The following is a 10,163-nucleotide window of genomic DNA, read 5'->3' on the forward strand; positions in this document are numbered from 1 at the left end:
GGAGAGATGAAGACTTTCCTAGACAAATAAAAGTTAAAGGAATTCATAACCATAAACCAGACTTAAAAGGGACTCCATGAGTGAAAAGGAAAGATCATAAACAGAAGTAAGAAAAGTAGGAAGTGTAAACTAGTAAAATAAAATATATCTACAAAAGTCAGTCAAGGAATTCACAAAATAAAAGGATATATAATATGATACCATAAAACTAAATCATGGGAAGGAAGGGAGTAAAAATTTAGTGATTTTAGAAGGGGTTCAAACTTAAGTGACAATCAACTTAATATAGATAGCTATATGCAGAAGATGTTAAATATAACCTAATGCTAACCATAAATCAAAAACCAGTATGGGGCACCTGGGTGGCTCAGTCGGCTAAGCGTCTACCTTCAGCTCAGGTCATGATCCCAGAGTCCTAAGATCGAACCCCGCATCAGGCTCCCAGCTCAGCGGGAGCCTGCTTCTCCCTGTCCCTCTGCCTGCCACTCTGCCTACTTGTGGACTCACTTGAGTTCTCTCTCTAAAAAAAAAAATAAAATCTTTAGGGAAAAAAAAACAGTAATAGGCAAAAAATAAAGAGAAAGGAATCCAAGCACATCACTAGTGAAAGCCAACAATGTGAGAAGAGAGCAAAAGAAGAAAGGAACAGAGAAGAACTACAAAACAACCATAAAACGAGTCACAAAATAGCAATAAGAACATATAAGCACATACCTATCAATAGCTACTTTGAATGCAAATGGACTAACTGCTATAATTCAAGACATGGGGTGACAGGATGTATAAAAAAACAAGACCCATCTACATGATGCCTACAGGAGACTCATTTCAGACCTAAAGAAGGACACATACATATTGAAAGTGAAGGGATAGAAAAGCATTTATGAAGCAAATGGAAGTTAAATGAAAGCCAGGGTAGCAATACTTTTATTAGACAAAATAGACTTTAAAACAACCCTGTAACAAGAGACAAAGAAGAATAATCATAAAGGGAACCATCCAACAAGACGAAACAACAATTGCAAATAACAGGGAGCACTCAGATACATAAAGCAGCTAGTAACAAACAAAATAAGTAATTCATAGTAATACAATAATATTAGGGGACTTTAACACTACAGTTAGGTCAAAGGATAGATCATCCAACAAAAAATCAACAAGAAAACAGTGGCTTTGAATGACACATCAAATCAGATTGCTCTAACAGATATATTCAGAACAACCATCCTAAAACAGAAAAATACACATTCAAGTGCACATGGAATATTCTCCAGAATAGGTTATATGTTAGGCCACAAAATCATTTTCCAGAAATTCAAGAAGGCTGAAGTTATACCATGCATCTTTTCTGACCCCAACACTGAAACTAGAAATCAACCATAAGAAAAATCTGGAAAGAACACAAATAAATGGAGGTTAAATAACATACTACTAAACAATGAATTGGTCTACCAAGAAATCAAAGAGGAAATTAAAAAACCCATGGAGACAATTAAAAATGAAAATATAATGGTCCAAAATCCATGAGACACAGCAAAAGGGAAGTTTACAACAATATAATCCTACTTCAAGAAACAAGAAAAATATTAAATAAACAAGCTACTTTTAAACCTAAAGGAACTAGAAAAGAAGAACAAACATAACCCAAAACCAGTAAAAGGAAGGAAATAATAAAGATTAGAGCAGAAATAAATGAAATAGACACACACACACACACACACACACACACACACCAAAAACAAAAATTAAAAAAACAATAGAACACATCAGTTGACACCAGGAGCTGTTTCTTTGAAAAGATCAACAAGAATGATAAACCTTTAGCCAAATCCAACAAAAAAGAAAGATGACTCAAGGGCACCTTGGTGGCTCAGTCCTTAAGTGGCTGCCTTTGGCTCAGGTCGTGATCTCAGGGTCCTGGGATCAGAGCCCACATTGGGTTCCCTGCTTGGTAGGAAGCCTGCTTCTCCCTCTCCTGCTACATCTTGCTTGTGTTCCCTCTCTCTGTGTATCTCCCTCTATCAAATAAATAAATAAAATCTTAAAAAAAAAAAAAAAAGAAAGATGACTCAAATAAAATCAGAAATGAAAGAGGAGAAACAACTGACACCACAGAAATACAAAGAATTATAAGAGAATATTATGAAAAATTATATGCCAACAAAGTGAACAACCGCAGAGAAATGAATAAATTCCTTAAACAGAAATAGACATTTTGAACAAACCAATTTCTAGCCATCATTGAATCAGTGATCAAAGAGTCTCCCAACAAAGTCCAGGATAAGATGGCTTCATAAATGAATTATACTAAACATATAAAGAAGAGTTAATACCTGTTCTTCCCAGACCATTCCAAAAAATAGAGGAGGAATAAAAGCTTCCCAATTCATTCTACGAGGCCAGTATTACCCTGATACCAGAACCATATAAAAACACTACAAAAAAAGAGAACTATGGGCCAATATCTCTGATGAAAATAAGTGCACAAATCCTCAACAAAATATTAGCAAACCAAATCCAACAATACATTGAAAGAATTAATTACAATCAAGTGATTTATTCCCAGGATGCAAGGGCGGTTCAATTTTAGCAAATCAATTAACTTACTATATAACATCAATAAGGGAAATTATATGATCATTTCTCTTTTTTTATCATTTCAATAGATGCATAAAAAGCATTTGACAAAATACAACATCCTTTTATGATAAAAACCCTCAACAAAAGTAGGTATAGAGAAAACATACCTCAACATACTAAAGTCCATATATGAAAAACAGACAGCTAACTTCATACTCAATGGTGAAAGACTGAGAGCTTTTCCCCTAAAGTCAGGAATAAGACAAGAATGACACCCCTCTTATTCAACAACACAGTACTGGAAGTCCTAGCCACAGTAATCAGACAAAAAAATGGAATAAAAGGCATCCAAATTAGTAAGGAAGAAGTAAAACTTTCAGTATCTGCAGATGACATGATACTACATATACATAACTCTAAACACTCCACCAAAAAACCATTGAAATTGATAAATGAATTCAGTACAGTTGCAGGATACAAAGTCAATATACAAAAATCCATGCATTTCCATATATTGATTTTGTATCAATCAAGAGAAAGATAAATACCACATGATTTTACTCATATATGGAATTTAAGAAACAAAACAAATGAACAAAGGCCAAAAAAAGACACTTTAAACTCTAGAGAACAACCTGTTGGTTACCAGAGGGGAGGTGGGTGGAGGATAGAGAAAATTGGTGGAGGGGATTAAGAGTAAACTAATCATGATGAGCACTGAGTAATGTACAGAATTGTCAAATCACTTTATTGTACACTTGAAACTATATATTAAACATACTGGAATCAAAATTTTTTAAATATCTAGTTCTAATTATAAAGTACATTTCTTTAATAAATATTGAGGTAGAAAAACTTTATTTTTGTTAGCCATCTACTTTTATTCTAATATAAACTTTTTCTTTTAATTCATTGCACATTTTTCTAATGGGTGATTAATTTTTATTTTGTTGAATTGTCCCATTCTTCTGTACATTAAGTAGATAGGCCCTTGAACCCTCCTACACTGTTGGTGGGAATGCAAGATGGTGCAGCCACTCTGGAAAACAGCATGGAGGTTTCTCAAAAAGTTGAAAATAGAGCTACTCTATGACCCAGCAATTGCACTACTGGGTATTTATCCTAAAGATACAAATATAGTGATCTTAAGGGGCACATACACCCATATGTTTATAGCAGCAATGTCCACAATAGCCAGACTATGGAAAGAACCCAGATGTCCATCCACAGATGAATGGATAAAGAAGATGTGGTATATATATACACAATGGAATACTATGCAGCCATCAAAAGAAATGAAATCTTGCCATTAGCGACGACATGGATGGAAGTAGAGGGCATTCTGCTTAGCGAAATAAGTCAATTGGAGAAAGACAACTATCATATGATCTCCCTGATATGAGGAAGTGGAGATGCAATGTGGGGGGCTTGGGGGGCAGGAAAAGAATAAATGAAACAAGATGGGATCAGGAGGGAGACAAACCATAAAAGCCTCTTAATATCACAAAACAAACTAAGGGTTGCTGGGGGAAGAAGGGTAGAGAGAGGGTGGTGGGGCTATGGACATTGGGGAGGGTATGTGCTATAGTAAGTGCTGTGAAGTGTGTAAACCTGGCGATTCACAGACCTGTACCCCTGGGGCTAATAATACATTATATGTTAAGAAAGAAAGAAAGACCCTTGACCATTAGTTATTGTTTCTTTTTTAAAAAAAAATTTAATTTGTACATATATTTTACTTTATGGCCTGGATTTTTTTGTGATTTTTTAGAAGAGCCTTCCTTACTCCAAGATAATTTTTTAAAATTCAGTTTCATCAAGTGTTTCATGATAGTTTTTATTATATAGAGGCACCATAATTTATTTAAACAGTTTTGTATTATTAGACTTTTATGTTTTTTCCCATTTTACAAAGGCTATATCCTCCTCCTATTTTGTCCTGAACTCCCAGAGAAACTGAAGAACAATAGGTGAATGTCTTCTCTATAAAGCCTCTTGACAAAAAAAATAAATAAAAAATTTTAAAAATAAAGCCTCTTCATAAATATATAAACATTTTTCTTCTCTGATTTCTCTTAACTTTAACCATATTTCATTTCATTTTTTATTTCATTTTTGCTACTCTACTCTCAAATCCTCCTTGCCATTCCCATGTGCATTAAAATGCCAGTGACCAAACTTGGCCTGATACTTTAAGGGTGTGACCAATTCTAAGTTTAGCAGAGGGATACTTTCCTAGCTCTTGGATGTCACAGACCTATTAATATATTTCACTATCACAGTTAGCTTTATAAAAACAGCCACACTATACTGCTGACTCATTCTCAGCTGGTGGTCTTAGGCTATCAAATTCATAAAACTAGAAAAAAATGTCCAATGTGTTAGAGGAAAGAAAAAGAGATTCAAAAGATCCTGGCATTTTGGAACACTGTACCAAAAGATGAAATTTATCAGAAAGAAATGAAAAGTCTTGCATTTTATGAAAACAACAAAAACCAAATAAACAAAACAAAAACCTACCTGAGTACAGCATAGGGGTAATTTCACTTAACAGGTACACACTGAAACATCTTAGTTTACTGTAAACTTAATATCATCAACAATGCTTAACAGCTGCCAATACATGTAATGCATTTTTGATCGGGAAAAAAAAAAAATGATGCTTGACTGTTCACAGCCTCTCCCCTCACTCTTCAGCCAAGGAAAGTTTTTTTCTTGGCAAAGTCAGTTCCTTTTTTAAGAGAGTGGTAGATTGGGTAAGAGGAGAGTTTTGATTGACCTACTGGAAAAGCTGGAGAGTTGCACAAGAAAAAAGGCAGATGCTAAAGATGAAGAGACACTCAAAAAGTCAAAAACCAATAAGCTCTAGCTTAGAGAGAGAGTTTGGGAAGTTTATAAGAGAGAGAAAAAAGAAAGAAATTTGGATTCACTGCTGTGTTATGGCAAGGGAGGCTTTTGGGATGAGGAAAGAGGTTTCAAAGGAAGTGTTGTCATGTGTTATGAATATCGTGTCACTCTGTGTGTGTTCTAAGAGACTGAAGTAAAATTTAAACATTTTTTTCCAATTATTTTTGGATGTTGGAAATGTGTGTCTTTGGATAGAAGTTTGGGCTAAGCAGCTACCACAATCTCTGAACTGTATACAGGTTGCAAAATCTTATGTTGCATTAACAGAACTATAATATTTGACCATAATAAGATGACAATCATGTCATTTTAGCAGACATCTGTATTATTATCCTGGGTTCTGGATGCCAAAAATTTACAAGGTTTATTAGTTTGCTAGGGCTGCCATAACTCACCACAGACTGGGTTGGCTTAAACAACAGAAATTTATTTTCTCAAAATTCTGAAGGCTGTAAGTGTGAAATCAGGGTGTCAACAAGGTGATTTTCCTCTGAGGGCTCTCTCCTTGGTTTGTAGATGGCCATCCATTTTCAATGCCTTCTTATGGTCTTCCCTCTGTGTATATCTCTGTGTGTGGTATCTTCTCTTTCTATAAGGACACCAGTCATATTGGATTAAGGCCCACCATAATCACCTTTCAATTTAATTACCTCATTAAAGACCATGTCTCCCAATCCAGTCAAATTCTGAGATATTGGGGGTTAGGATTTCCATAGGGGTACAAAAATCAGAACATAACACAAGGCTGCTGACAAATTTAATCTTTATTTTCATTTATAGAACTCTGAATTTTATTGCTGGTCTTTCAGGACACTCACCCAAGTTCTTATAACTGATAAACATCCAGAATAGTCTCAACTTCTTCATTAAGTTATTGTAAAGTAGTGAATTAAACTGGCTGACATGGATGCACAATATTTCTATTCCACTTATAAGAATTTAGAATCTGGTAGTTAATAGATATATGCAAAATGCTATTATATAAAATGGCCCTTCAGAGTTTATTGATACACACACACACACACACACACACACACTCATACACATATATGTATATAAAGAAAAACAATTCCCTTTTTAAAATTTGGTAATGATTGGGGCACCTGGTGTCTCAGTGTGTTGAGCCTTCGCCTTTGGCTCAGGTCATGATCTCAGGGTCCTGGGATCAAGCCCCGCATCAGGCTCTCTGCTCAGCAGGGAGCCTGCTTCCCCCTCTCTCTCTGCCTGCCTCTCTGCCTCCTTGTGATCTCTCTCTCTGTGTCAAATAAATAAAAATGTAAAATTTGGTAATGATTTATTGACTATGACACCAAAAGTACAGGCAACAACAACAACAAAATACATAAATGAGACTTCATCAAATTAAAAACTTTTGTGCATCAAAGAACACTATCAAGAGAGTGAAAAGCCAACACACAGAACGAGAGAAACAAGTGGATTAGATAATCTGTCAGGTCTCTTCTATCCTAAAATCCCACAATTCTGGTTCTAGGACAATAAAAATATATTGTTAAATGTAATTTTTGAATATTGGATATTAATAATGGGCATACAAGAAAAGCAGAGAGCTCAAGTTAGGAATCATGGAGGTTTTTCTTAAAATTTGACTAGACAATATCAAACATCTTGGAGGAAAGTCCTTTACATCTGATTTCTAACCTAGAGTTATACCTTCAGAATCATAACTCAAACTGATGGCAATTCAGGCTCTCAGTTTCACATTGTATAAACAGCATTTTCTTTCATAATGAAATATGCTTCAAAACTGACCTAGGAGAATTGACCATGTACATTTATGCCCTGCTACAGATTTCATATCTCTTCACAGCTACATGGAAAAATACACTGTATTTCCCACTTCCTTTAATTTTATTTTATAATTTGTTGCAGAAATAATAACATTTAATCAGCATTAACTGATTATCCATGTATTTAGGTAGAGAAGAATAGATAGTAAACTTCTGTGGTACACAGATAAGTATCTGAGTTTGACAGTGTTTTATACATTATATTTATTCACATTTCCCTAGCTCATGTGGAAATCTATTCATATACTTTTCAACAAGCCAGGATTACACAGGAGATCTGCCAATCCCTAAAATTAGTTTTTTAAATACCTTGTATAAGTCAGAAAATATGGCTCATCTTTTTGAAGGTTGAAGACAGGCTAATATTTTACTTTTCCTCAAAAAAAAAAAAAAAGATAAGGGCCAACTGTCAGGCAAAAGTTGTGAAAATGTAGCGGTAATACTTAGAGTTTGCTTTCTACAGTGAATTAAATTATTATACTTTGTAAGATTTTCATATACTACCCAAGGCTCATTTCTGCCATCAAGTTAAAATCACTTTAACATGAATATTTTTTTAAACATGAATAATTTTTAAATGAAGCATTTTCTGAGGGTAGAAAAGAGCCATATTGGATTTCATCTGGATACTAAATTCAAAAGGCACCTTGTATCAAGAAAGTAGATATTGTGCCCAGTATTATTAACATATTCTATTTAGAAGAATGACATTGTTATTCATATGAAAAGAGATGATGGTCTAGATAAAGTTAAACACATTCAGAGGTCTCAAACGTGTGTACATGAAATTATAAAAATTATATTTCAAGCAAGGACTTGACTACAGTCCTATAAAGAAAGTGTTTGGGCTATTTACTGCTGCGTAACAAACCACCCTGAAATTTAATGGCTTAAAATAAAGATTGGCAAACTTTTCCTATAAAGGACCAAACAGTAGATATTTATAGACTTTGGAGGCCATACAATCTCTATCACAACTACTCAGGTTTGCAATTTTACCTCAAAAATAGTCATAACAGGGTGCCTGGGTGGCTCAGTTGGTTAAGCAACTGCCTTCAGCTCAGGTCATGATCCTGGAGTCCCAGGATTGAGTCCCACATCGGGCTCCCTGCTAGGGAGAGAGTCTGCTTCTTCCGCTGACCTCTCTCTTCTCGTGCGCTCTCTCTCTCATTCTCCCTCTCTCTCAAATAAATAAATAAAATCTAAAAAAAAAAAAAAAGTCATAATAATTCTTAAACAAATGGGTGTGGTTATGTTCTAATAAAACTTTATTCACAAAAAGAGGCAGTTAGCCAGATTTGACCCACAGACCATAGTTTGTTGATTTAATTTATTTATTTAAGCTCATAATTCTATGGGTTGGTATTCTGGGAAGGGCTTTCAATGGGGAAGACTTGTCTATTCTCCATGGTTGAATGGTTTAATGCCTGTGTTTGTAGGGAGTTGGCAAGTTGTCTGGGGAGAGGGAAGAATGGTTCTGAATAGTCTCACTCATATGCCTCTCAGTTAACTGAGGCTGCTAGCTGGGTGCCTTGGTTTGTCTCCACATGGCCTCTGTAGTAGGCTAGCTCAGGGTTTATCACATGGCAGCTGGATTCCAGGGTGGAAAAAGTAGAAGCTTCAAGACCTTTTTGAGGCCTCAGCTAGTCACACAATGTTCACCATATTCTGTTGGCCAAAGACCCAAAACTGGCCCAGATTCAAGTGTGGGGAAATAGACTCCACCTCTCCATAGGAGAGGCTGCAGTGAATTGTAGCCATTGAAAATTCTGGGACTAAACTCTGTCAAAACAGAGTGCTATCAATTCCCAAGACTTTTATCGGCAGCTTTCCTACTCTGAAAAACTTGTCAAAACCTCATGTATTGTGGTCACAATTCTCATTCTCTATCACATAGCCACAATTTAAGCAAAAAGTAAGAATTAATCAAAACTTCCATTCAAAGTGTTTTTGAAATATTTGTGTAAAGAAAGAAGCTTTCAAAGTAAAGAACCTTTTAAAGTCTCATAATGGAATGATCTCATTTTTATTTTTAATATGGTTCTTGGTCAGGAAGGTCATTTGAGGAGATAGTGAGGGAGAGTGGGGAAGGTAGTGAACAGGGATGGCTGGAATTTTGATCGTTGGAGGTGAAGAGATCACTGCTTTTGGAGTGAATTCTTTTGTTTTAGGATATTCCCCTCTATGAGTCTTTAGTTACATTTAATACAGTGGTGTCTGCCAAGCTTCTCCTCTGTAAAATTATACTTTTCACTTTCTAACTAATAAATATTTTTTGAGCTTCTTTATGCCATTCTTCACCAGATTTTACCCATTAGTTGTTGTTGTTGTTGTTGTTGTTGTTTTAAGATTTTATTTACTTATTTTAGAGAGAAAGAGAGCAGGAGCAAAGGAAAGAGCAGAGGGGGAGGAGCAAGGGGGAAGAGGGAAATGGAGGTAATCTCTAGCAGACTATGCACTGAATGGAGAGCCCAATACAGGGCTTAATCCCAGGACCCTGAGATCATGACCTGAGCCAAAATCAAAAGTCCAATGCTTAACCGACTGAGACACCTAGGTGTCCCAGATTCTACCCATTAGTTTCAACATTTGCTAATTTTTTTGTTATTGAACTTATTAGTATTATGATGCTATTAGAGTGTATTTTTTCTAAAATTCCATCATTCCCTCTATATTTACTAGTTATAAGGGAAGTTCTCCTCTTCTCTATATGTATTCATTTATATTAATACAAGTTCATGAATTACTATTTTACTCAACTTTATTAAAATCCATGGTAATGCTACTTATTTTGATGACCAAACTATTCCAGCGTTGGCCGGTGGAAGCTTCTGGAAGCTGGCTTTTCTGTTCTTCTAATATCTTCAT

This window comes from Mustela lutreola, chromosome 7 (genome assembly GCF_030435805.1).
Source record: "Mustela lutreola isolate mMusLut2 chromosome 7, mMusLut2.pri, whole genome shotgun sequence".
Taxonomy (NCBI): Eukaryota; Metazoa; Chordata; class Mammalia; order Carnivora; family Mustelidae; genus Mustela; species Mustela lutreola.